Source organism: Ambystoma mexicanum, chromosome 5p (assembly GCF_040938575.1).
Source record: "Ambystoma mexicanum isolate Mex_15411 chromosome 5p, UKY_AmexF1_1, whole genome shotgun sequence".
In the NCBI taxonomy this organism is placed as follows: Eukaryota; Metazoa; Chordata; class Amphibia; order Caudata; family Ambystomatidae; genus Ambystoma; species Ambystoma mexicanum.
In genome coordinates, this window is record NC_090930.1 from 1,334,422,627 (window position 1) to 1,334,448,583 (window position 25,957).

A 25,957-nucleotide genomic window follows, 5' to 3' on the forward strand; every position below is an offset into this window, starting at 1 on the left:
CACCAATTGATCCCAGACTTGATAAATCCCACAACACAGCAGGGAATCCGTCCAAAGCCAGTGCTCAAGTTCGGGAGATCTGCCAGACATTTGGCCTATCCGACACCTGGAGGCACCACAACCGAGATGCAAAGGACTATACATTCTACTCCGCCGTCCATAACACCATTTCCTGGATTGATTACATCTTGGCGCCCACCCACAGCCCATTCGTCTGGGGGATGAGTCAAATTTTGCCAGGCACCTTGTCCGACCACTCAATGGTCACTCTCGACGTCTCCCTAGCGAACACAGCAGTTCCTGGCCTTAACTGGAGATTCAAACCTGGCACACTTGCCGATGCAGTTTTCGCAGATGAACTGCGCAAAGAAATAATGGCCTTCATCGAGACAAACAATGGCTCTATTGACTCGCCCGGTACCTCCTGGGAAGCTCTAAAGTGCTTCGTTCGTGGCATATGCCTAGCTAAAGAAAATGGCATACTTAAACTGATCCGCAAAGATTTATCAAACAGTGAACAACGTCTGAAGACACTAGAGGCTCCAGGTCCTCACTGCTCCAAACTCGCACTCCCAAGCCAAACTAAAGGAAGAACTTCTGAAGTTCAAGGAAACGGCCGAACGAGAGTTAAAATTCTTGGGTTGCGGTCGCCAGGTCCGACAAAATGGGGAAGGACAGAAACCGGGCGCTCTGCTAGCCCGTCTACTGTCAATGGACAGAACCCCGACTCGAGTTGAATGCGTTAAAGACGATCAAGGGCAGCGAGTGTATACTGAGGAGGAAATTTCTCTCACATTTCAGAACTTTTATCAGAAACTGTACAGTTCCACAGGTATCTCAGATCCGAAATCTATACAAGAGTATCTCGACGACACCCAGTTGTACTGGGTGGAGGCACATCTGCAAGAACCACTGAACGCACCGCTGACAGAGGAGGAAATTCTGGAAGCAATAAAATCCCTTCCAAACTCGAAAGCACCAGGCACAGACGGGCTCATTGGGGAGTTCTACAAAGCCTATGCATCCATCCTCGCCCCACTCCTGCTTCACGTTTACGAGGAAGCAATCGAACGCGGAAGCCTTCCCCCCACACTGTGCGAAGCCAAAGTTATGGTGCTGCACAAAGCCGGCAAACCCGCAGATGACTGCGCATCTTACAGGCCGATCTCCTTAATCAACCTGGACAATAAAATCCTAGCCAAAATACTCGCATCACGGCTACTCCCGCTCATGCCGGCTCTGGTGATCGGAGACCAAGCCGGATTCATCCCAGGACGCAGCACCACATACGGCATTAGGAGACTGTTCGGGGTCATTGAGGCCATAGATCCAACGCTACAAGCAATTGCGGTATTGCTCGACGCTGAGAAGGCGTTTGACTCTGTAGAATGGCCATTCATGATGGCAACGCTTAGGCAAATGGGCTTCGGCAATTTCTTTATCAAGTTAGTATCTCTGTTATATAACGACCCACGGTCATATGTCACTCTAGGAAACACTAGATCCACAAGCTTATCATTAGAGCGGAGAACACGACAAGGGTGCCCGCTTTCTGCCCTGATATTCGCCCTTATCATGGAACCCCTGGCATCGAGATTACGAGAAAACCACCTGCACCGAGGTCTTAAACTAGGCCACCACAGGTTTATTGTCTCTCTTTACGCTGATGACGTTGTGTTGTTCGTCAGTGACCCCCAAGAGTATCTTAACCTTGTAATGCGCAAAGTGATAAGATTCGGCCAAATGTCAGGTCTTAAAACGAATCATTCCAAATCGGTAGTATTCCCCTTGACTCCCAATACAACTGAATTTATTGACGATCATGGTTTTAAATGGGAGCACTGAAAGGTGCGCTATTTGGGCATTTACATGTTACGTAACCATCATGAGTTCTACAAAGATAATTATGTTGCCACGATAAACTCTCTGCAGGAACATATTCACAGGAGTCCGTTGCACTACCAGGGAAGAAACCAGCCGCAGAGTTTCTATCTCTGAGTGTTAAGCTGTGCGTCTCTGGAGCGCTGCGTACCTGGGGTTTCAGTTGCTGGTCTCACTGGTGACGCCAGACTGGTAGTTTCCAAACCGAATGTAGATATCGCAACGCTAGGAAGCGACCCCGACCCAACCCTAATGGAACAGAGATGGATTGGAATCACCTCCCAACGCCACTGGCTCACCTCCCTGTGGATTACAGTGACGTCGGGACAGTGCAAGCACTGACAGGGAGGTGACTAGGTTGAGCTGGTGCGGTCCGGTAGAAAGCCACAACTGGAGGACGAGAGGTCTTCAGCACGATCCACCAAGGCAGTTGATGATCCGGAGGGCTGGCACCCAGAGCCAAAGTGACAAGAAGTTCAAGGCAACCAAGGAGGTCAGGAAGAGAGAATGGACCCAGGAACAGGGAGACCCAAAGAGAGGGAGAAGGCCAAGATGGGAATCCCCCCCCCCCAACCTCCTAAGAGCCACGGAGCCAAGGGAGCTAATCCCAAAGGAATTGGACCCAGGAAGGGAGAGGAACTGGCGGGTAGCAGGAGTAAGGCAGCCCGTAGTCGGGACAAAGAAACAGGAACCAAGGAGCAGGGACCTGATGCGAGGCACCAAGCGACGGTAAGAGGGGACAAACCGCGTTAAGACGCGAACAGTAGAGGGCTGGACGCTATTTACAGCGTCCAGCACGAAAGCGAGGCGTGGACCGCTAGCGGGACAGCGCATGCGCGATGGCCGAGCGGGCACCGGAACGAGGCTTGGAACACAAGCTTGCCTGCCCGTTCCTGGTTACCCGCGGGGCTCGCGCACGCAAGCGAGCGCCGACCCGCTGCCCACAGCCACGCTTCCCAAGCTGGTAACAGGGGTAAAACCGCCACGTCCGGGAACGGATGCGGCGAGAAGGCCAGGTAAGTGTCCTAACACCATACCCCCCTCCGGAAAGGCCGGAAGAACCTGGCTTCCAAGGAAAACGGGCATAGAACTCCCTAATCAAACGAGGGGCATGAACGCTCCCAACAGGCTCCCAAGTGCGATCACTGGCAGGATAGCCCTTCCAGTCAATCAAATACTGCAATTTACCCCTGAAGAGACGGGAATCGCAAATCTCCTGCACCTCAAATTCAGGGAGACCACCCACATCAATAGCAGCGGGCCGGGGGCAGGCACGATGGAAGGGATCAGGAAGATAAGCTTTCAAAAGAGACACATGAAAAACAGGATGGACCCTCCAGGATTCAGGCAACTTGAGTTCAAAAGCCACCGAAGAAATCCTCCTGACAATCGGAAAGGGACCCAAAAACTTGGGGGCTAGTTTCAAGGGTATGTTACGTGCGGGCAAATGTCTGGAGGATAACCACACAAGATCACCCACCCGGAACGGTGGCTCAGGGCTCCGGCGTTTATCGGCCTGTCTCTTCATGGCCTCACGTGCCTTGGCCAGGGTACCAGCCGCTCGACGCTGTAGATCCTGGATCTCGGTCACAAGGTGATCCGCTGAAGGAACATTACTTGGTAGCACTGGAGTGAAAGGCAGCAGTCTGGGATGAAGGCCAAAAGTACAAAAAAAAGGACTTAGTCCAGTTGCAGAATGAACCGCATTGTTGTACGCAACTTCGGCCATGTCGAGATGCGACATCCAATTAGTCTGGGAGGCATTGGCAAAACAACGGAGGTACTGCTCCAACGTTTGGTTCGTCCTTTCTGTCAGTCCGTTGGTCTGGGGATGGTATCCAGAACTGAGAGCCCTCCGGATGCCCAGATGCTGGCACAATCGACCCCAAAAGGAAGAGACGAACTGGGAACCACGGTCGGAGATAATCTTAACAGGCGATCCGTGCAGGCGATATACACAGTGTAAAAAGGCACGTGCCACTAGGGCAGCCGTGGGAAGTCCAGGGAAGGGTATGAAGTGGGCCATCTTGGTGAAACAGTCAACGACGACCATGATGCAGGTATGTCCTTCGGAGGGCGGAAGGTCGACAATGAAATCAGTGGCAATTGTATGCCAAGGAAAAGGTGGTGTTTCCACAGGATGTAAAAGACCCACAGCCTTCAGGCGCGGAACCTTGACCTGGGCACAGATGGGACAGCATTCCACATATCGTCTGACTTGCAAGGTCCATTTAGGCCACCAAAAATGCCGGGAAACGAGCTCCTGCGTGGACCGTATACCACGGTGACCCCCAATCTTGGAATCGTGAAAACTCTGTAGGATTGTCTTGCGAAGCTCATCCGTGGGTAGGTACAACTTGTTCTGGAAAAAGAGCAATCCGTCCTTCTCCCTAAGCTGGCGACGTCTTACCAATGTATCCCGAGAAGAGTCCGACGAAGTAGCTTGTACCACCCTCTGCAGGAACGACGGCACGGCCAGTAGGAAATGCTTGGGAGCGATTACAGGCAGGTCCCGTCCCTCATGTTGCACATCAGCAGCCAAAGAACGGGAACGAGCATCCGCCTTCACGTTACGGTTACTGGGTACATAGGTGATACGGAAATCATACTGTGAGAAGAAAAAGGCCCATCGTGCTTGGCGGGAGGTCCGACACTGTAAGGAACGTAGAAATTGCAGGTTTCGATGGTCAGGGCGTACCTCAACTGGAAAACGTCCTCCAAGAAGGTGATGGCGCCATTCCTCAAAGGCGGTTTTGATGGCCAGTAGTTCTTTTTCGATAATGGGGTAGTTCCGTTCACTAGCCGTGAGTTTTCTGGAATAGTAGGCCACAGGAAACTCCATTCCAACGCTCGGATCCATCTGAAGCAGAACGGCTCCCACAGCAAAATCCAAAGAGTCGGCTTCCACGATGAACGGCTGGTCTTCTTGGGGATGGTGTAAGATAGGCGCGGAGCTAAAGGCCTTCCTTAGTTGCTCAAAAGAGGCGGCAGCATCGTGCCCCCAAACAAAGGTTCTCCTACTGCTGGTCAAACAGGTTAAAGGTGCAGACAGCAGGGAGAAAGACGGAATGAATCTCCGATAGAAATTAATGAAACCAAGAAATCGTTGAAGAGAATTCCTGTCGCTGGGAACCTTCCATCCTAGGATAGCACGAACCTTGGCTGGATCCATGTGTATACCCGACGCACTGATCACATACCCAAGAAATTCGATATGGTCCTGATGAAAATGACATTTCTCAAGCTTAGCGTAAAGGTTATTCACATGTAGCCGCCGGAGTACCTCCTTTACTTGGACAATGTGCTCTTCGAGATTTCTTGAAAACACCAATATGTCATCCAAGTATACCCAGACTGAGGTCCCGATTAAGTCGGAGAATATGTGATCCATTAAACGCTGGAAGACAGCAGGGGCATTACACAGCCCGAAAGGCATAACTCTGTATTCGTAGTGCCCGCTTGGGGTCTTGAAGGCTGTCTTCCACTCGTCCCCGGCCTTTATTCGTACCAAATGGTAGGCTCCACGGAGGTCAAACTTGGAAAACATCCTTGACTCACGTAAAGATTCCAGGATGGATCGAATCAAGGGAAGCGGGTATCTGTCCTTTCGTGTAATGTCGTTTAGTTGGCGATAATCAACACACGGGCGCAGGGTGCCCTCCTTTTTCTTTACGAAGAACAGCGGGAATCCTGCCGGGGAATTAGAAGGGGCAATATACCCTTTCCGAAGACATTCATCGAGATACTCCTGCAAGACCACCCTTTCTTGAGCGGTGAAGGAGTACACCTTGCCGTGTGGAATCACAGCATCTGGCAACAGGTCGATGGCACAATCGAAAGGTCTATGAGGTGGTAAGGGTATGTCCTTAGGATCAGAGAAAACCTCATGAAAGCCAGCATATCCAGAAGGAACAGAAGAAACAGAGAGTAAGCGTGGCACACCAACCCCTTCAGTCTGGGTGGCGACTGATGATTGCGTTGGAGAAGAACTGACATGGCAACAGTCCTGCACACAACGCTCAGAGCTGAAAACCAAGGTCCGAGTCTGCCAGTTGATGTTGGGGTTATGATGTAACAACCACGGCAGCCCTAAGATGATCGGATAAGAGGGAGTCTTGATGATATCCAAAGAGATCTGTTCATGATGTTCTTCAATCCATAAACCTAGTGTCTCGGAATGTTGATGGACCGGACCCGAAGACAACGGGGTACCGTCAATTACTTCCACCACTGAAGCGTAGTTCTTTTCGAACAAAGTGATACCATTCCTGATGGCAAAATCTGCGTCCATATAATTTCCAGAGGCTCCGCAATCCAATAATCCAAGCACCCCTATGGGTTCTCTTCCTGACCAAGAGACCCGGAGCGTTAAGACCATAAGCACGACTGATTGCATGGGTTGCCGAACCAGTACCGTATCGGGAAGGACTGTAGAAGGAGAGGGGCCCATCGTCGCCTTACCCCTGGACGACAGGCCATTCAGTTTTCCGACCTTCGGAGCGGCCTTGATGGGCAAGCACTGAGATAATGACCAGAGGCCCCACAGTACAGGCACAACCGTAGGTCACGCCTACGTTTCTTCTCGGCATCAGATAGGGGGCCTCTAACCACTCCTAGTTGCATTGGTTCGGGGTTTGGTTCAGACGAGGTAGATGCTTTGGTTGGTACTGGGACGAATCTTGAAACCGTCCTTTCTAAACGGCGCCTCTCACCCCTTCTCTCCGACAACCTGTGATCAATCCGCATCACTTGTTCTTGTAATGCTTGCAGGGTTTCGGGTTCTGGTATATGGAGGAGTTCATCCTTATATTCATCTCTCAACCCCCTACGAAAAAGGGTCTTTTGAGTAATCTCAGGCCATAGTGAATCGGTGGCCAGCTGACGAAAACGGCTGATGTAGGCGATTATATCACTGGATCCTTGCTTCAGGTCCATGAGCTGATTTTGCGCAGCAGCGGCAAGGTTGGGAGACCGGAATACTTCCAGAAAAGCCTTCTCAAAGGCCACAAAGTCTTCCAGGACTGGACTCTCGGCAGCCACCAAAGGAGTGGCCCAGGCCAATGCGTTTCCGGTGAGATTCCCCAAAACATACCCAATCTTAGCCTTATCTAGGTTGAAATGTGTAGGACGGCACAAAAAATGTATCCTACAATGATTGCAGAATTCAGCTACCCGTCTGGGGTCTCCGTCAAACTTTATCGGGGTGGTCTGAGCCATCACAGATTCTGCGGAGGTACCGGGGTGAGTCCCTTGAGCTACCAACTGACGTAAGGCCACATTTTCCTGATGCAGTACGGTCATCTCGGCGCGTAGGGCCCTGATCTCATTCCTCAATTCTTCGGAGTCTTCCATTACAGAACCAGAGCTGGTTGTTAGGCGTCTTAATCTGTTAAGCTGTGCGTCTCTGGAGCGCTGCGTACCTGGGGTTTCAGTTGCTGGTCTCACTGGTGACGCCAGACTGGTAGTTTCCAAACCGAATGTAGATATCGCAACGCTAGGAAGCGACCCCGACCCAACCCTAATGGAACAGGGATGGATTGGAATCACCTCCCAACGCCACTGGCTCACCTCCCTGTGGATTACAGTGACGTCGGGACAGTGCAAGCACTGACAGGGAGGTGACTAGGTTGAGCTGGTGCGGTCCGGTAGAAAGCCACAACTGGAGGACGAGAGGTCTTCAGCACGATCCACCAAGGCAGTTGATGATCCGGAGGGCTGGCACCCAGAGCCAAAGTGACAAGAAGTTCAAGGCAACCAAGGAGGTCAGGAAGAGAGAATGGACCCAGGAACGGGGAGACCCAAAGAGAGGGAGAAGGCCAAGATGGGAATCCCCCCCCAACCTCCTAAGAGCCACGGAGCCAAGGGAGCTAATCCCAAAGGAATTGGACCCAGGAAGGGAGAGGAACTGGCGGGTAGCAGGAGTAAGGCAGCCCGTAGTCGGGACAAAGAAACAGGAACCAAGGAGCAGGGACCTGATGCGAGGCACCAAGCGACGGTAAGAGGGGACAAACCGCGTTAAGACGCGAACAGTAGAGGGCTGGACGCTATTTACAGCGTCCAGCACGAAAGCGAGGCGTGGACCGCTAGCGGGACAGCGCATGCGCGATGGCCGAGCGGGCACCGGAACGAGGCTTGGAACACAAGCTTGCCTGCCCGTTCCTGGTTACCCGCGGGGCTCGCGCACGCAAGCGAGCGCCGACCCGCTGCCCACAGCCACGCTTCCCAAGCTGGTAACAGGGGTAAAACCGCCACGTCCGGGAACGGATGCGGCGAGAAGGCCAGGTAAGTGTCCTAACACCGAGTTACCTTGGACTGAGTTACCTTGGTAACTCAAGTCGCACTCCTGTGTGATTGGCCCAAGTGGTGAGCCGGCCGGCTCACCACTTAGCATGTTTGAGTAACAGCTAGGCTGAGTGAATGGGGGTTTTCTGCATAAAAGCAGGGCTTTGGGGACTGGAACTTCAGAAGTCGCCACAGGACCTGAGAATCCGACGAGGGAGAAGCTGAGCCGACCTACCACAACGACACCACCGGTGGAGCCCTGCAGAACCGACTCACCACTTCCCGACGACAGAGAAGATCTCCCGGCTGGAGAGACCTCTTCCTCTGACTGGTGGGCACAACCAGTTTACCTTTCTTTCTTCGCACCCCAGCCCGGTTTGTGGTCGAACTGCCCGTACCAAGCACCCCGGCGGCTGGATAGCTACTCACCACTGAACCGCGAATCACCGGACCGCTCCTTGTACCTGAGAAACTCAGCGGCTGGTTTCTTCCCTGGTAGTGCAACGGACTCCTGTCTTCCTCCATGACGAGATCCTCTCTTCCCCCGGACGAAACACCAACTTGCATCCGCTGCCAGGAACAACTGCCCCCGCTGGAGCGTTCTCACCACTTTAAGGTACCGTGTCCGCCAGGCCTCCCTTTCTAAAGATTGCAACAAGGTAATAATAACTCCTTAACCTTCTGGACTGGGGTGGCCGCCTTGACCCTCTAACTGGTCCCTTTCTCTGATCCAACTCCTTTTTGAACCATTACAAGACTTTTGGGCACTGCAACTGTGTGACCTTGGACACATTTCGTTTTGATCCTCTTAAAGCGGATCCGGCCTTCTGTCATAAATCACCAGAGTATCAACTGAAAAGGATACAGTAACCAAAAAAGGATACAATTTGGTAGGGCTTTTCCGGATCCTTAGAGGGTCAGTTAGAGGGTCAAGGCGACTTGATTGAAGGCAGGTCAAATTAGACCTTCCAAATGATACAACTCTCTGACTGAATAAAACAGGCAGAGAGATGGATCACTGGAAAGGGCGTGGGAATTGTACAGGAAGTATGCCTAAAATAGATAAGTATCATAAGACACTGTCCCAAATTAAATACTAAGAAACACAGAATTGGGATTAATTCAGACACTGACCTTAAGGCTAAACTGAAGAATTCCAGGACAATATCTTGAAGAGTCCCAAGAGTTGAACAAACGACAAAGGAAGGGAAGATTAGTAAGGGAGACTTATCCCGAACGGCACGAGGCTCTCGCTAAATACCGGGTTGGTGCACCACAGGGTAGCGTCCAATGTACTGTGCACATTCACCTTCCAATAGTTCATGAAATGCTTCCTTTCCCACAAAGAACAAAATAAGAATCTCACCTGTTGACTGTCACAGGTACCAAAAGTTCGAAGTAGTTCAGAAAAACACGTGCAGGATTGCACGCAACAGCATACACGCAGCCAAGCCAGCCGCGCCTGTAGACAGCGTTTCCGCGTGAAGAATTAGACACGCGAACAGGATTCACGCAGCCCTGGACAGCCGCGCTAGCAGACAGCGTCCGCGTGGAGATTTGGCATGCGAACTGGATTCACGCAGCTCAGGACAGCCGCGCTTGCAGACAGCGTCCGCGTGGAGATTTGGCACGCGAACTGGATTCACGCAGCTCAGGACAGCCGCGCTTGCAGACAACGTCCGCGTGGAGACTTGGCACGCGAACAGGATTCACGCATTCACGCAGCCCTGGACAGCCGCAGTAGCAGACAGCGTCCGCGTGGAGATTTGGTATGCGAACTGGATTCACATAGATCAGGACAGCCGCGCTTGCAGACAGTGTCCGCGTGGAGATTTGGCACGCAAACTGGATTCACGCAGCTCAGGACAGCCTCGCTTGCAGACAACGTCCGCGTGGAGATTTGGCACGCGAACAGGATTCACGCAGCTCAGGACAGCCGCGCTTGCAGACTGCGCCCGCGTGGAAATTTGGCACGCGAACTGGATTCATGCAGCTCTGGACAGCCGCGCTTGCAGACAGCGTCCGCGTGGAGATTTGGCACGTGAACAGGATTCACGCAGCTCAGGACAGCCGCGCTTGCAGACAGCGCCCGCGTGGAGATTTGGCACGCGAACTGGATTCACGCAGCTCAGGACAGCCGCACTTGCAGACAGCGTCCGCGTGGAGATTTGGCACGCGAACAGGATACACGCAACCCAGGAATTAGCGTGTGGAGGAAAACAAGCTCAAATTAGGCCAAAGAAGTTTGCTGAAAGGAATGCGAGCACGCAGGTCCGGAGTTCAGCTACAAACGCCAAAATTGACTTAATCAGAAGCAGCGAATGGAGTTTCCACGCTGCTTATGTACGCACTGCCGTGATACACGTGACGGACCAAAGTCACGTGAAAATTAACGATGTGAAAAATGCAGACGTCGTTTTCCGGGCAATGTATCGAACAACCTCCATTTTGAGTAAAAAGGTCTACTGGTTCTATGGCCGTAACTCATCCTGTATGGAGAAGTTGTTCCTGGTCCAGGGGTATGTCTGGCAGGCATGACACCTACTGACTCTGAATTCACGGTTTTACTTTGCCTTCCTCTCTTATTATGTTCTTGTAAAAGTGTTGGGATCTGTTTCAATTTGTTCTCTGCTTTTCTCTCCCTTTTTAAAAACAAACTATTAGAGTGCCATCTACGTTAAGCGCTCACCGCTGTCTGAAAATAAGTGGGGCTTTACTTAAGACTTGTCTAATATTCTTTTAAGGGAGTGTATATCTTTTAGTGACCGTGTTTTTGAATTGCTTACTATTAGTGCCTGTGTGTTTTTCTAGATGTGGTTTTAAATAAATAATTATATCTCTTTTACGCCAAGCCCTGGTCAGTGTTTACTTGTTCTATTGTGTGCTCTTGACCTATTGTGAATACTCTGTATACTGCCTAACTCTTCTTGAGGGAAGTCTGACTGCTCAGCCACAGCTACCAAGTGAATCTGTGTGGTACAGACTGCTACCAAGTGGGTTTACTGCCAAACACCTGTAGTCCTAAATCTTTGCAGTGGTCCCAGAGGGAACCGCACAGGTTTCTGCCTAACACTTCATTTCCCAAACAACCCCCCACGTGGGAGTTACTGCATAACACGATTCAGGTGCAGGGGGAAGGGAGGTTAGTCGTGTTGCTATATAAATCCCTGGTGGTCGATATTGGGAAACCCAACCTTAAACACAGCTAAAATGGGAAACTGCCATTCAGGAGACGATACCCACGGAGGATTGGTCCTATATCCTATGTCAAATTCAAAAGGTCGCACCAAACACTCGCTATAAACCAATACACTTCAATTTTGTACACCAAACATATTATACCCCAGTTAAGAAACACAAGCTTCACCCAGAAACTTTGCCCCAATGCGATAGATGTGCGGCAGCCTGTGTGGTCTTCCTCCACCTAGCGTGGGACTGCCCTGGAATAAGACGTTTCTGGAACCTGGTTCTACAAACAACTGCCGACATCATAGGCGAACAGGTGACCCCACTATCACTGGAGCCCCTACTGGGTCTCACTAAATACCTTCAACCCGCATCACGTAAATTAGCATCCCTTCTTCTGGTGCTGGCCCGAAGAAGGATCGCCATGTCATGGAGCCGAGGCCCACTACCCAAAATTGAAGACTGGAAAAAAGACAGAACATACTGCCAGGACGTGGAAAGCGAATTTATAAGAACCCTACCATTTCATGCACGCCCCCCCCGACATCTGGGGACCATATATTGCATATCTGCTAAATAGTAATGAATCTTCTGACTCCGATCCATCTGGTACCTGAAAGGAGATTATGGAACTAAGATCATCAACACTATACTGAATTTTTAAACTATCGGACTCTGATGAAGGACAGTTTCGGGCTTTTTTCATCTTGCGGGGGTTGGAGGGGAGGCGGCCTCGGAGGGGAACTCGGGATTGGGTAACGTTGTGTTGTTTTTCTTCCTTCTATCTTCCCTTCATTTCCCTTAATTTCCTCTCATGCCCCCCTCTTTTCCCTTCTTCCCCTTTTCCCTTTCGAATGGTTTCGACAGAGCACCATGTTGGTGCGTTTGTATTCAAAATTCAAAAATAAAAATAAAGTTTTTTTTTTAAAGTTGGCGGTACATGGTCCTAATTATTTGATTAAAAAGAAAGAGGCAATGTTTCATTGTCGAGGTCGGGCTGGACAACAATTTCTTAAAACTACCTGAATGCAACCGACTTACTGCCTCATTCAAGAAAATCCCTGTTTAAGGTTTGGGGATTTTCGGGCAGAAAGGCACGGAAATCTGCGTTTTCTGCGATAATAATTCCATAAATCAGGCTGTCAGTTTGATATATGCATAGCCAAGATGGACAAGCATTACAAGGTGAAGGGGGATAATGTTTTGGCTTGTTATCACTTTGCCATCAGACAACAGAAATATTGTGAGACCATTGAGGTGTTTGTTAGAGCACTGTGAGGGTTGGTTATAAAGTGTTGTTTTGAACATTATCAGAAAGAGTACATTCACAAGACAAGTTGATGATCAACAGGAGAGCCAAAAGTCCCCTCATCGAATGGGAATTAGCCTACTCACACTGAAGCAGCTATTTTCCATTAGAGAAACGGCCCTCCGACCTGGAGAGGCAGAAAGGTCCCCTCGTCTAATGGGAACTAGCCCATCTAATGGGAACTAGCCCACTCACATTGAAGCAGCCATTTCCCATTAGAGAAATGGCCCTCCAACCTGGAGAGGCAGAAAGTTCCTGTTGTCTAATGGGAACTAGCCCACTCACACCGAAGCAGCTATTTCCCATTAGAGAAACAGCCCTCTGACCTGGAGAGGCGGAAAGGTCCCCTCGTCTACTAGGCCACTCACACTGAAGCAGCCATTTCCCATTAGAGAAATGTCCCTCCAACCTGGAGAAGCAGAAAGGTCCCCTCGTCTAATGGGAAATAGCCCACTCACACTGAAGCAGCTATTTCCCATTAGAGAAACGGCCCTCCGACCTGGAGAGGCAGAAAGGTCCTCTCATCTAATGGGAACTAGCCCACTCACACTGAAGCTGCTATTTACCATTAGAGAAACGGCCCTCCTATCAGGAAACGTAAAGGGATTCATTATCCGAACTACTCTGGAGGCTGGTGCCAAGCAGCAAGACCGGTTACACCTGCTGTTTCCACACATATCCGCCTTAACCATCATGGAAATAGAGCACCTTCCTACGGTAGGCGTACCCGTATTCACAAGGTACGCTTTGTGTCATTCCAAAAGAGCTGGGGGTTGCCATGGCAACACGGTCGCTCTGCGTTGTTGGGATCACGTGTATTTTCACGTTGAGCCCGGTTCTGGCAGATCACATGACCGGTCTGTGGAGTATTAATGGACGGTTTGAACTTGGCGCTTCGCTTCCGAAATTGTTTTTCTATTGTCTTGTTTTTGTGCTTCTGGATCTCAATATTCTTGTGACTTTGGATTGCTTACCGGATTCCTTTGGATTGCCCTTTTGTCTCTTGACTTCGTTACTGTTTTTGACCTCGGACCGTTCATCGACCTTCTTTTCTCTGTGATTTTGTCTTCCGTTTCCCCTACTGGTTTTGACCACGGATTGCTCATCGACCTGCTGCTGCCTTTCCTTGGTTCTTTCCTTAACTGCACTGTACTTACCGCGGACTTCGGTCCCTCCCGGCGTACTGAACTAGAGACGCTTCGTGCTGCTGATTAGGCGTCCTCGTGCCGGCGGTGTGTAGGTGGATCACGGAACTCTTCCTACAACGACACTAGGATTATGTAATACAGGCGTCTTCGTGCCGGCGGGTGTTAGGGTTTTCTGGACTTACCTTGGATTTCCATTTTTCTTTACTTCATGAACCTACAAGAAACATACAGATGGTACGAGTGTTCCATGTATTCTTTATTCAGTACTTTAGCGATATTCATGATTAGTCTCTAATTTTGTTGGTGTTCTTCTAGGTTAGACGTCTCACGGATCCTCTTACTGACTCCTGCTAGCCTTTGCAAGTATTACCTTGTCGTGATATCTCAGGTTGGGTTATTGCTGTAATTGGCTGTGACTAATTGTTACTGCCTTTGCAGGCTGGCGGTTTCTGTGGCGTCCATCCATCTTTTGGTTAATAGATCCTTCGGGGGGTATTTCTGAGTCCCTCTGAAGGGTATATTGGCAGAAAGAACTCGTTGGCTACATGACGGGTTCAACTGCCAAGACTGGACTCCGCTTATTTAGCAAGAATATCAAGCCTGTGCTGACTCCTCCAACCTGGAGAGGCAGAAAGGTCCTCTCGTCTAATGGGAACTAGCCCACTCACACTGAAGAAGCCATTTCCCATTAGAGAAACGGCCCTCCGACCTGGAGAGGCAGAAAGGTGCTTTCATCTAATGGCAACTAGCCCACTCACACTGAAGCAGCTATTTCCCATTTGAGAAACGGCCCTCCGACCTGGAGAGGCAGAAAGGTCCCCTCATCTAATGGGAACTAGCCGGTTACCAGTCATTTGGTCGAAAACCAAAGGATCGAATGCCATTTGATCGACAGTCAAATGGTCGAAAAAAATGGTCGATTTTTTTATTTTTTTTTAATGGGGGGTTCCCCCCCAACCCCGTTTTCTTTATTTTTTTTAAATTTGTTTCTTTTTGAACAAGGCAGGATGACAATTACACTACCATTTACAACATCATTAAAGCATTTTAAGCATGCTAACCCTCGGGCACCCCCCAACCCCCCCATGTCCGGGCTCCCCCCACCGGGGACGACTGTCCCGCGCCCCGGCCTCCATGTGTCCCATTCAGGGTTTTCTTGGTCCTTCAGGGACCAGCAAGCATTAATGGGTTTATAAGTCAAAGCTGGGAACTGCCGGTCGTATTCCAGAACTGGGGCCCAGATGTTCTGAAATCTGTGTAGGGCACCTGACTTTGCCGCCGTCACCTTTTCCGCCACCAGTATGTCCCAGAGTTTCGTCCACCACTGGGCCATAAGGGGGCCTTCTGGGGACTTCCAGGCGCGGGCCAGGGTTGTTTTCCCGGCTAGTAGGCATTGGGTCAGCAATTTTGCTCTAGTGCCGGCCCATGGGTAGATCATTGGGACCAGAACTCCCAACAGGACAGGTTCCGGTTCTAGCGGGATTGCTGATCCAGTAATTTGCGCAATGGTCGCTAGGCATGTCTTCCAGAATTGCTGAATCCGTGGACATGTCCACCACTTGTGGAAAAAAAGAGCCTGGGTGACCGCACCCTCTCCAGCAGAGGTAATCCACTTGGGGGTTCATGTGATGTAGTCTGAGGGGGGTGTAGTACCACCGTAGCATGATTTTGTAGGCGCTTTCCCTATTGGTGATGCAGGTGGATGAGGAATACGTCCGGGTCCAGATGTCCACCCATGTCTGATCTTTTATCGGGTGACCCAGGTCTGCTTCCCATTGGGCCATGCAGCGCGTTCTCGTGGCCAAGAAGTCCCCCAAGAATCGCCTAAATAGGGTGGACACCTTCCCGCGGGCCGGGAGGTCCCAGAGTGTCAGTTCCAAGGAGGTAGGGGGGCGCGTTGCTGCCTGCAAAGTTTGGGTGTGTGTGCACCAGTGACGCAGTTGAATATAAGTGTATCTGTCTCTTTCCTGGAGTTGGAATTTACCTTTACATTGCTCGAATGTCAGGGGTGGCCCCTCCCCGTATAGCTGGTGTATGGTTTCGAGGCTGCCCCCGTATAGCTGGTCTATGTTTTCGAGGCTGCCGTTTATCCAGTTTTGGAAGTTGCGGGGGCTCGCGCCAGGCGAGAAGGCCAGGTTAAAGAAGACCAGGGATTGAGGGCTCAGGCCTCTCGGAACCCCCTTCCGTTTTAGTGTCCAATCCCAGGATTTTAAGGTGTGAGTAGTTGCCAGGAGGAGGTCTCCCCAGTGCGTTCAGAGAGGGGGTGGGATGTGCGGTAGGAATCGAAGCGGTAGCAGTATTCGTGACTGTTGCAGCTCCACCCATCTGGGGCGGTTTGTGATTGTCTGCCATGCGTGGATGTGCGCTAATTGGGCTGCCATCCAGTAAGCCTGTAGGTCCGGGAATCCCAAGCCCCCCAATTTGGAATCCCCCAATAGCGTCCTCAAGGGGATTCTCGCCTTCTTACCTCTCCAGATAAATTTCAACATCTTCCTCTGTAGGTTTCGGAGGGCCGGAGCGGGGATCGCCACCGGGAGGGAGGCACAGGCATATAGGAATCTCGGTAGCAGGTTCATCTTGCATGCTGTTTTGCGCCCTAGTAATGAAATCTCCTGCATCATCCATCATTTTAGGTCACCCTCGAACTCCCCGAACAGCCGGGGAAAGTTTGCCTTGTACGTGTCTTTCGGGTCCGCTGAAATATAGACCCCCAGATAGGGGCCGCCTTTTCATCCCATGTGATTGGGCACATATTAGCGAGTGGTTCTCGTTCATCTGGGGTGAGGCCGATGCTTAGGGCCGTAGATTTAGCGAAGTTTACCGAGAAGCCAGAGACCTCTCCATAGGTGTCTATTTCTTCCAGCATGTGTTGAAGGGACGAGCTGGCTTCTGAGAGCGTAAGACGTCATCGGCATACAGAGCGATTTTATGTTGCGAGGAGCCGCCCTTTGGGCCTTTGATCTGAGTGTTGAGTCTGATTCTTTGGGCAAAGGGCTCCATGGTCAGGGCGAAAATCAGAGGGGACAGCGGGCAGCCCTGTCTAGTTCCGCAGGTCAAGGGGATTGGGGCCGAATGGTGTCCATTAATTCTCAGGAGCGTTTTCGGGCCAGTATAGTTAGCTAGTATCATTGATTGAAATGTTGCCCCAAAGCCGAAGGCTCCCAAAGCACTTTTCATAAACGTCCAATCCACCCTGTCAAAGGCCTTGGTTGCGTCTAGGGCCATCAGAACTAACTTCTGGGAGTTCCGGGCGGTGAGGTCCACCAGTTTAAGAGTCCTCCGGATGTTATCTCCCGCCGCCCGATGTATGATAAAACCCACCTGGTCCGGCTGGATGATCCCCCGGTAGGACGGGTCCCAGGCGGTTCGCCAAAACTTTGGAGTATAGGTTCGCACGAATGTTTAATAGAGCAATCGGCCTATACGAGGCTAAGTCTCGAGGGTCTTTCCCAGGTTTAGGCAGGAGGACGGTGGTTGACTCCTGCATCGAGGGCGTCACAGATCCCGTCTCCCTGAAGGAGTTGAAGAGTGTGACCAGGGGGGAAACAAGCTGGGGCCTGAATAGTTTATAGAATCTTGCTGAGAATCCATCTGGCCCCGGGGCTCGTTATTTGAGTGATTTGATAGCCTCCTCCATCTCCTCTTCTGTGATAGGCGCCTCCAACTCCTCCCTTTTGATGTCAGAAAGCCGCGGCAGCGCCGCTTTACGTAGATATTCCGTTTGTTGCGGTTGGTTTCGTGGATTGGCTGTCATGATCTTGGCGAAGTAGTCCATCGCTAGCTGTTGCTTCTTGGGTTCCGAGAATTGGGTAACTCCTTCGGAGTCACGTAGGCCTGTGATAAAGTTGGTCTCTCTTAGTTCCGCCAGTTTGGCCACCAAGATTTTATTTGACTTGTTGTTCTTTGCGTAATACGATTGTTTAGCTCTGGCCACGAGTAAGGCGGTCTGTTCCGCATAATGGGCCTCTACTTTCTTCCTGGCTATGCAGTAGGCTTTCTGTGTCTTAGGGGACCAACCCTTCTTCTTGTGGCTCTCTTCTGCGGCCTTCAATTCTTCTTCCAAGGCTTTCCGGGCATGTCGCCTATTCCTATGGTAGGCTGCTCCCTGGGCGATCAAGGTGCCTCTGATGACTGCTTTCATTGCATCCCAGGTGTTTCCTACAGAGGTGTCAGATGCTGGGTTCTCTTCAAAGACGTTCTTAATGGATTTCGCAATCATATCTCTTGTAGCCATCTCATTGAGAATGGGGTCATATAGAGTCCACCTGCGTGGGCTGTTGGAGTTTGGGTTCTGTGCCCGGATGTCAAGGATCATTGGGGCATGGTCTAATAGGGCTCTCGTACCAATGGCCACCTCCTCGACGAAAGCTAGAGTTTGGGGGGAGGTTAAGAGGAGGTCAATCCTCGAGAAGGTCCGATGGACTCCTGAATGAAAGGAGAAGTCTTTTTCGGTGGGGTGAAGGACTCGCCAAGAGTCTACTACCTCCAGTGAACAAAACATCTTGAGGAGGCTCAGTGCCTGGGTGAAGTCTCTTGGGGTCGGGGGGTGCGATCTGTCCTTTATGGGATCAGGAACGCCGTTGAAGTCTCCTCCGATTATTATATGGCCTTCTATAAATGGTGAGAGGGAGGTACTTAGCGAGTCATAAAAATATGATTGCCCGGTGTTGGGGCGTATACTAAGATGAGGGTGTATAGGTCTCCTAGCAGAAGACATTTGACTGCTATATATCGGCCTTCCGAGCAAGCTTTCGTCTCTAGAATCTGTGGGTTCAGGTCCTTCCGAAAGAGGATCGAAGTGCCCCCTTTTTTAGATCCCCCTGAAGCGAAGAACTGGAGGGGTTACCTTCGGGAGTGGAGCCGGCTAGTGTCCGAGTGTATTAAGTGCGTCTCCTAAAGCATGGCTATTGCCACCTCTTCATCCTGCAGTTTGAGCAGAATTGTTTTCCGTTTGGCAGGGGCGTTCAGCACGTTGACGTTTAAGGAGAAGAGTCTCAGGGTTCGATGATCTGCCAACCGGTCATGCTCCGTGAGTTGAGCTGGGGGTGGGGCGGTGGAGCCGGGTGAAGGCGGGTCAACCGCCATTACTGTGTGGCTTTAGGCCTTTGTCATCCTGCATATGAGTTTTTAACATGCGCCCCCAACGGGGGGGGCGTAACTTTAACTAGCGGGTGGGCTGACATCGTGTGTTCGGGCACACCTCTGGCCAACAGGGCCATTAAAGGAGTCCAGATGTAAAGTATCGTGGGTTTCCAAGGATACGATGTTAAAACTATCCCTGGGGTGGGTATGAACCGTGAGTGTGGCCCTCCACCACCGTCAAGAAGCTCTGTTTATTCAGAAGCGAGCTAGCGGTTCCGTAGTGAGTGAGGGCGATCAGGCCGTGAGCCGTGGTCAGTGTGGCCCAGGTCCCTGAGGTGCGCATCATCCCCAGTCATCTCCTCTTGTGGTTTCGCTGAATCTTTGACCATGACGACCGCCTGGGCTTTGGGGAGGGAGGAGGTTCAGGGTCCCTGGCCTTTTCCAGATTCGGTGAGGAGGTCCCTCTGGGTGAGGTTGGCTGCATGATTGAATTTGCGTCCTCCAAGTGACTGATCCGTCGAAGAGTGCCTCTGTATGAAAATTGTAGCGCCGTAGGGATCAACCATCTGTACCGCACCTGTTGGTCTTGAAGAAAAAGTGCTAGGGAGCGGAGTGCCCTTTGTTTTTTGTAGAGTGAGCAGCGAGAGGTCCTGGTAAATCTGAAGGGGGGAACCCTGGAACGAGAGGCTGTTTCCCGTACGGCTGATCGCTGAAATGGCCTCTTTAGTTGTAAAGAAATGAACCCTGGTGATCACATCTGGGGCAGGGTCCGAGTGCCACCCCGGCGCGGGCGCAGTCGGTGGGTCCGATCCAGCAGTAGCTGGGATTTGTCTAGATCTGGTAACAGGTCCTGAAAGAACTCCCCTATGTACTCCGTTAGCTTGTTGTCGGGACAGATGATAGGACCCCTCGAATCCGGAGATTATTGCGGCGCGCCCTATTTTCAAGGTCCTCCTGTTTAAACTCCAGAAGCTCATATTTATCTTGCAAGGCGTGAATGGCTTGCTGGATTTCTCCAAGGGAAGTAGTGTGGGCTTGTGACCGATCCTCGATCTCCCCCAGCCTTTGTTCAGCCTCCGTTACCCTCTGGTCCGTCTGCTCTACTTTGGAGGTGAGTTCTGCTAGGCAGGAGCGAAATTCAGTCTTAATGTCCGCCATAAAGGCCACCAGATCCCCCCTAGTGGCAAGAGCGTCTTTTTCTTCCAGCTGTTTCTGCGGGGTCAGTTTGAGAGGGTCCTGTTTCTTGCCTTTGTCCACTCCTGCAAACATAGTGGGGATATCCGCTGCTTTACCGGCTTTCGTTTGCCTGGACATGATAGATGTATGGGGGGGTCGCGTTAGGGAGGCTCCGGTGGCCCCCAGCGGGCTCCAAGAGTGTAGGGAAAGTCTCCTAGGGGAACACTCCCAGGGGCCCCCCCCCAAGGATCCGGATATGCAATTTCCTGTGTGTTGAGGGGCAGGTTGATTGAGAGTGTCCAATAGGAACTGTTGTGAGTCGTCCCTGGTGAGCTGGTGAGGGGGCACCAGAGGTCCGTTGCTTTTGAAGAGCGCTGGGTGTGCTTGCTAGGTGAGGGTGTGGGCCGGGGTGCCCCAGGAAGAATGTGGAGGACAAGCGTTTGTGTCCAATTGGCGTTTAGCTGAAAGGGCGCCTGCTGGGCTAGTGTTCATTTGTGATCTCAGCGCCCTTCACTGACGAGGGTCTCCGCTCCTTACGTGAGGAGAGAAGGCTGTGTTCCAGGGCACTGGACTGTACCCCAGCGCTGCTTAAGGGGCTGGGGGCAATCCCTTTGTTGTTAGTGGGGTCGGTCCAGGCCTGTGGCCGAACGGCATCTGTGCTGGAGCAGGTCTTGTGAAGAGGCTGGAGGGTTGCGAGGGCCACTGAAGTATGTGCTGGCTGGAGCGCAGGGGCAGTGCCCGATGTTGTTGCCACTTCCCCATGGTGTGAGCTCCTTTCCGGGGCCTCGGTCGCGATCAGCTTGCGGCGCTCTGAGCCGCGCAGTGGGAGACGAGGGGAGGCCCGGATGAGCTCCTCCTTCGCCGCTTGGTCTCGAGAGGAATCCAGGGGCGGGAGCACAGGTATAGTTGCAGCCGCAGAGTATCCGCGGGGTAGGTTGCCGGGGCTGGAGCAGTTTTCGTCGCCTCGAGGAGGTCGTGGCCGGATGGGCTTGCCGGGGGTGCTCCTACCCGAGGCTCCTTATTCCTCAGCCCGCGCCAGGGGCCACCGAAGTATGTGCTGGCTGGAGCGCAGGAGCAGCGCCCGAGTGACCTCCGGCAGCGAGATGTTGTTGCCACTTCCCCGTGGTATGAGCTCTTCTCCGGGGGCTCGGTCGCGCTCAGCTTGCGGTGCCTTGAGCCGCGCAAGAGGAATCTGGGGGCGGGAGCGCAGGTATAGTTGCGTTCGCAGGACCCTTCCGCGGTCGGCCCTGCCTTCTTCTGGCCCCCGGCCGGTCTGTCAGCGATCATGCGATCGGGAGGCATCCGCCATCTTGTCTCCCAAGGAGGCAAATTTAGGTACAGCGCAGGCGCGTTATCCGTTCAAACTTGACCCAGGCATGCCTCAGAGTTTCCGGTCACCGAAAGTGGTGTTGGCGATCATGGAGCTTCACTATAACTGCATGATAATCGCAGCAGCGGCGGGTCACTCACGGGAGGCTTCAAGGGAGCGACCGCATCAGTGGCGCTCCAAGCCACGCCCCCCCTGTTTTCTTTATTAAAAATATTTTTTAACCAACCAAAACTAAAAAAAATATATAAATAAATAAAAAATTCAACCTTTTTTTTTCCGACCATTTGTCTGTCGATCAAATGGTAATTCGATCTTTTATTTTCGACCATTTGACTGGACACCAAACTAGCCCACTCACACTGAAGAAGCCATTTCCCATTAGAGAAACGGCCCTCCGACCTGGAGAGGCAGAAAGGTCTGCTCGTCTAATGGGAACTAGCCTACTCGCACTAAGATTGGCTAGTTCCATACATGCCAATCCTCCCGATTTTTTAGTGAAAAATACTATTTTTCACGTTCTCCCGCCAAAAGGGAGAACGTGAAAAATAGCAGTATTTTTTACTAAAAAAAATCGGGAGGATTGGCATGTATGGAACTAGCCTTTTTAGTGCGAGTAGGCTAGTTCCCATTATTATGCAGGACTTGGCCACTAGGGGAGCAAAAAGGGCAATTTCTCGAATGGGAACTAGCCTTCTCAGTGAGAGTAGGCTAGTTCCCATTATTATGCAGGACTTGGCCACCAGGGGAGCAAAGAGGGCCATTTCTCGAATGGGAACTAGCCTTCTCAGTGCAAGTAGGCTAGTTCCCATTATTATATAGGACTTGGTCAAAAGGGAAATTTATCTAATGGGAACCAGCCTTCCCAGGGGAGTAGACTAGTTCCCATTATTGTGCAGTACTTGGCCACTAGGGGAGCAAAAAGGGACAATTCTCTAATGGGAACTAGCCGACTCACACTGAAGCAGCTACTTAACCCCTGAGAAATGGCCCTAACAACCAATGGTCCGTTTCTTGAATGGGAACTAGTATCAACCATACTTTAATGCATAATATTATGGCTTTTTTTCCTCCTCTATGATGTGTGTAGACAGTGTAGAAAGACCAAAACATGCCAACGTTTTAATGGTCGTATTTGTTTTGGTCATGGCCTCTAATTGTTCCTACGAAAAGTGGACGTGGCGTCATACCTCTGCGCATGTTCATTGAATTATGTATGATTGAGTATTTTACCGATCAATCCCGTTTTCGTTATCGTTCATTATACAGCTTACATTCATATTATAGTTTTCCATCAACCGGAACATTGTATCTATATTATTCATTTAAAATCAGGCTGTACCGCTGTAGTATATTTTCACAAGTAAATGTTGTTTTCCGCTTCCTTACTTGAGTGAACTGCTAGGAAAGCCAGGACCATGATGCCTTTCAAAAATGGCCTCAGCCGTCGGCTTTTTATCACTTGCCGGCCTTGTCCTTCCTCGATTTCAATGACGCCATGTGCATGTCCCATTGCTCTGTAGAATTGTGTAAAGTTGCTGACAGCTGTTATAATTGGAAGGATTCTGAAACTAAAGCCGAGCTTGAAGGTAAGCGGAGAACATGAATGCCTCCAACTATAAACTGTACTTGCCCCGGATCCTTAGAGTAACGAACTGTGGAGCAGTTTTAATAATGAGTGCAACCCATGGACAGGGTTCCGTATATGGGAGTACGTTGAGAGCTGTAAAGGGCAGCCACATATCATAGCTGCATGTCCCTAAGCCATAAACAGGGCACTCACCCATACAATCAATGTTCAAATGAAACCCCTAATAGCCACCCATTTTGCTCACTCGTCCTCCACTGTACCGATTACTAACAGGTAAACTTCTTTATCTCCATGTCCCTCTTCCTTCTCCCGGTACTTACTTGCAGGGCTTTGAGTGGACCGGGGCTGGCAGAGCCCTCGACATGATCCGAAAATTGTGTTTGAGACAGGCCCCTGAAGTCCCCAAATGCATCCGGCTGGTAGTAGGCAAGGCTTTTTTTTGTAAAGTCTGAAGCTCTCGCGGGGAAGCTGGAGCTTCAGGATTTAGAAAAAAAGCCTTGCCTGGTCGTATTGCCAACCTCCCTGCATCTCTAATGAAAGTGGGATGTGGTCGGCAACAATCGAAAGGCAAGGCTTTGTGTTGTAAAGCCTGAAGCTGTCACGAGCAAGCAATAACTTCAGGCTTTAAAAAAAAAAAAGATTAGCTTTTTATTGTGTCAGTAAAGACCCTGTTCCAAGTCTCCTCAGAAGGGGAGGCCGCTATCTTCCATCGCTGGGAACCAGGTAAGCGTGCTGCCCTGCACCCACCTACGCCCCCCCCCACTTCCTTTGCCAAATATTTAAATGCCCTGACCCCCCTCCCCACTTACCTTGTGTTTCCTTCTTCCTCCCTGGAGCTGGGAACAGTAGTGTTTCCGCCACACCTCCCTGAATGGCCGCCGTGGAAAGGGAGAAGGGACCCCCTGTAGTTCCCTTCTCCATGGTGGTCATCTTTTTTTGTAATTTTATTTTTAGTTGAGGGCTTTTAACTGCTGCCCCAGGGCATTACCTCAGCCGTAATGTCCCAATCCTCGGGTTATATTGCTTAAATCTCACATTGCGTCTCTTTTCACTCCACTTTTTTAGTTCTCCATTTGTCTCACTTTCTATGTGTGTCTCGCTTTTAGTGTCTCGTTCTCTATTTGTGTCAATTTCTAGATGTGTCACTCCCGCTTCAGCTATGTTTTCGCACCCTCAAAAACTCTCTGTGGAAACTAGCCTTGGGAGCATGCTCTGTTGAAATATCTGTGTTTCCAATCAAAATCTCAGTGTAACAGTTTACTGTTACGCATAGCTCTCAACTCACACGCTTTTGGCGGGTGTCACCCGCCTTGTAAACAGCTGACTCACCCGCCAAGCCTCCTGCACGCCCATTCGTTTCAATGGGCCTCTCACCCGCCAAAAATAAAATTGGGTGTTTTCACCGCCTTTGCGACACAAATGGTTGAGAGCTATGTTTTACGTCATCACCTTTACATTTGATTCTATACAATCATCTCTCAAAGGCTCTCATCAGACTGATTTTGCCCTGTTTTGACACCAGTATTGTTTTGTATTAAAGATGGCAGGCTTTGAGAACTCGCAATTAATGTAGGCAATGCACAACAAGATTACATTTTTGCCAAGGATCAAACACTTTTTGGTTAAGCATTGTTTTGAGAATTCTTGAACACAAACTTCCAATTTGTCTATATGCATTGTGGTAAGAAAATTTCAATATGCATATAAAATGAGACTTTCTGTTTTGTTTGTCAAACTATCAGATCATAGCTGTAAACTTAGCTTTAAAAGGGGAGTTTCATTATTGTTTGCTTTCATTGTCTAATAAAGAATTTGGTAGGTAACTGTGCAGCTAATCAGTCCAAAACATTCCATCACAACTCCACTTACTTGAACATTTGCACATTAGTGCGCCGAGAGTTCATGTGCTGCATGTCTGCCTCTCCATTTGTTCTGCAGGGTAGGCCCTGAAGGAGACATGGGCATTGTGAATGGTAGAGAGAGGAGGTGTGAGAGAGTGCTGCTTTCCCCAGCAAAGGCCGCAGAAGCTTAGTCCTTCATTGCGACAATGTGAAATGAAATGCATTCTATTTCACCTCGCCACATAGTTGAGTACAGGTACTCCTTAACTGCCAAAGGTTTTCGCCACTAGTGCCAAGGCCTTTTTTTGGTGATTTCGGTATGTCGCCATTCAATCTCTTGTACATTTTTTGTTACATGAGATATCTCTGCCAAATTTGGCTCCTTTTCTTCCCACATCTAGATGGTCATAACACCACCAAGGAATCCTAGTTTGCCTTATGGGGAGAAGAGAAAATAACCAAAAAGGAAGTACTTTTTGCGTTTTTCCCGAAAATGCCAATAAAATCATGTACAAAGAAGCCTATGGTTTTTTCCTTGTAAGAGCTAGGAACAAATGGTTTGCTGTGCTGAATTCACAATCTCCCAGGCTTCTAAGAACAGGTTGAGTGGAAACCAAAAAAACATATTTTCATATGGTTACCATCCGTTTTGTGGGAGGTAGGCAATTTTGCCCTTTTTTCCAGTAGGACAAGCGTGGACAGAATGGTAGGAAAGCTGAATGGGAAGACAGAAAAGCATACATTTCTGAAAAGTAGACAAAATTCCAAGTTCAGGAAGGGGTGATTTGCGCACGTCGGGCAACAACTATTTAGGGAAAATGTCCATAGTTTGGGGGAAAATTGGAAAAATGACAGATACAAAAGGTATGTGGTGGACATGGTTAGCCCGGTAAGGCAATGGCTTCTTTGAATTTTGAGAAAAGCAATGCCCTGCTACATTCCCCGACTCTTCCAGTTAGGAAATCACTAATTTTTCATAATGTTTCACAAAACAAGCAATACCACAAGCCAAAAACGGAGCCATGGTACACATGTTTTTTATGCTTAGGGCCTAAACAGACGTACGTAGCATGTGTAAATAAGGAAAACAAATGTGGTGAGGAATGGCAAACGTACATTTTTTGAAAGCACACA

At 50.3% G+C, this 25,957-nt stretch overlaps 2 protein-coding genes across 3 annotated transcripts in view; one reads left to right on the forward strand and one right to left on the reverse strand.

Annotated features, from left to right (window-relative positions):
- The window catches only part of FASTKD3 (FAST kinase domains 3), a 661,001-nt gene extending 637,081 nt beyond the window's left edge, over positions 1-23,920 (reverse strand). The window contains exon 1 of one of the 2 annotated variants that reach the window (XM_069613727.1): positions 23,792-23,920. The gene's annotated coding sequence lies outside the window, so the exon portion shown is untranslated. Of the gene's footprint in view, positions 1-23,302; positions 23,436-23,791 lie in introns of those variants that run through there. The other variant, XM_069613728.1, reaches the window with a different exon arrangement.
- MTRR (5-methyltetrahydrofolate-homocysteine methyltransferase reductase) overlaps positions 22,897-25,957 on the forward strand; it is a 983,610-nt gene continuing 980,549 nt past the window's right edge. Inside the window, exon 1 of the mRNA XM_069613725.1 lies at positions 22,897-22,980. The gene's annotated coding sequence lies outside the window, so the exon portion shown is untranslated. The remainder of the gene's footprint in view (positions 22,981-25,957) is intronic.